The sequence below is a fragment of the Struthio camelus genome, chromosome 2 (genome assembly GCF_040807025.1).
Source record: "Struthio camelus isolate bStrCam1 chromosome 2, bStrCam1.hap1, whole genome shotgun sequence".
Lineage (NCBI taxonomy): Eukaryota > Metazoa > Chordata > Aves > Struthioniformes > Struthionidae > Struthio > Struthio camelus.
Window position 1 is genome coordinate 3581794 of NC_090943.1, and position 2475 is coordinate 3584268.

Here is a 2475-nt window from a genome sequence, read left to right on the forward strand (position 1 = left end):
GGTTCAGGCTCTCCAGCCAGCTTTGCCTCACATGGACTGGGCTGCCCCGGTTCACATATCCTGAGGCAGGTTAGTAGCAAGGCACTTTTGAAAAGCTTGGTTTTCCCTATGCTTTGCCCAACTCTAAATTCATTGGCAGAACTCCAGAAAATTGCATAAAATGCTCAAAATGGGATATTGTAATGCTCCTGTTGCATGTCTTGATACGCAGACAGTATCTCACCTCCACAAGACAACTCAGGGTTGCTCTGGCAGTGTCTCCCATGGGGTGGAGGTAGGATGAAGCAAAGGAATATGTTTTGGCATTGCTGCACATGGGGCTAAGCCTGGCTGGGAGACCAGCCCCAGCTCGGCTCACCCCACAGGACCTTCATGGAAGGTGAGGGTTGCCCATCCAACTCAGTTGCATCAACTCAGTCTTCCTTATTTAGTTACTATTGGGCCCAAGTTGAGTTGGCCCATCAGTTCACACCTCAGAAGGGTTCCCACCACTCCCTGAAGGGCTGCATGTTCCCCATGGACAAAGAACTAACATCTAGTCCAGAAACCTGCTGTTAAAATGAGGCCTGTGACCTCCCCAAATGGTTGTGGCTCTTCCTTCCTTTGCCCCTCGAAGCCTTAGGTAACCCCATAGTAGCTCAAAATTATCCAGGTTGCAGGAGCTAATATCTTGTCCAGAAGGACACAATATCTTTGTAACAAGGAAAGGAAGCTGAGACTTTAGAGGATCCTAGGAAGACCAGACAGCTCTAAGGAGCTGACCCTACCAAATACCTTGTGCTGTGGGCAATTGCGTGGTCCTGCCATGTTTCTGATTTGGGAGACCTGGAGGCACCAGTGGGACACAGCTGGCACCACGGACAACAGTGCTCGTCCCCATCTCCATCCCATGTGGTGGTCCACAGATCTGGCCCCGCGGACGCGGCAGCTGGCGCAGGTCTCCAGCTGCAGCACGTTAGGTCTGGCACTAAAATTAAGCTGAGGATTAAACCCAAAACTGGGAAGGGCGGACGGAGAGACCATCTGCGGCATGACCCCACGCTGCTATCTGGTCTAGAGGCTCTGCTGCTCAATTCCCACCGCCGGTCCTGGACGCTGGGTGAAATAACGACACTAATGCACCCTCCTAAAAACCATCCGCTAAAACCAGGAGGCTTGGCTGCTTCCGAAGGAAGGGAAAGGAGGACAGCGGCCCTCGGTGAAGATCCCCCAGATGTACTCAGGAACGCATTGCTACCGGCGCTGCAAGCACCCGAATCCAGATTTACTCGGCGCCAGCCACGTGGAGACGTCACGGTCAGTGAATACTTCTTAGCTACCGCCAGGTGACTTTCTGGGCCAGGCCAAGCGGGTTGCGACGTGGTCTCCACCTAGCCAGAATGTGTTTTCCAACCCAGGCGCTGAGGACATGAAGGCAACTCCTCGACGGTCACCCCGGGAGGGGCCCCATTGCATGCACCATGGGAGCTCCTTCCAGAGGTGGCAGCAGCAGCGCCAAAAATTTAGCGATACCTACCTTAGGCGCAGCTCTTCACACCAGCCCTGCGCTTCGCTGAGTGACTCAGTGGAGCTATTTCCAAATTAAGGAGAAAAAAAGCGAGGCGGAGAGAGCTGAAGTAATTTCCCTGCCATCCCCAGGGAGCCGGCGTCACCGATGGAAGGGCAATTTGCTGTCTTGGCTCTCCGTGCTTCGGTCCTACATCTGAGATGCTCTCAAAAAACAGCCTTTCGGGAATTCTGGCTGCACGCGTCCCTCTGCACCCAAAGTCGGCTTTTCTCGGAGAAACCGTGGCAAAACCCAAAGCTCTGGCTGTTTGCAGGGCTGCAGGAGACGGGACCCAGCTGGCTTTCCACTCACCTCCAGCATTTTTGCTCCCACCTGGGCCTTCAGCTCCACTTCACTGATGGAGCTGGAGCAAGCTCCTGCTGCAAAATTATGATTTTGCTGCATAATTTTGCTGCAGGTAGCGTTTAGCTTGCTTTTCTCCCCAAACCCACCCGCCTTTTGCTAGCAGGATGGTAAAACATGAGCACCAGGTCTAGATCTCTTAGCCCAACAGGTGACTCCAAGACCCCGAATCCAAGCCGTAGTCGCTATTTTTTCGGTGGGAAAGGTAGCCAATAGCTGGTGGCGGGGGTGATTTTGCAGCTCCTGCCAGCAATCGCCGTCCTCACCAGCATGTGACAAGCTCGAAGGTGAGAAACCCTCGACCCAAAGCGGCCAACGGGGGCCTTAGGTGCCGCCACGGCCGAGAGCAGAGCAGTGAACGACCCTCGCCCGTGGGCACCCGCCCCAGTGTCACCCCCAAACCCCAGGCTTTGCACTTGAAGCCGCTTCTGTCCCTAAAATCCTTCGGAGCTCAAGCAAATCCAGCCTAAGGGGATTTCTTTTTCTTCTTCTTCTCTAGGGCAGGCGGGAAAGGAAAAGCGTTTCGCAAGCGAGCCTTCGCGGATATTTTTACAACCTCAGAAAAT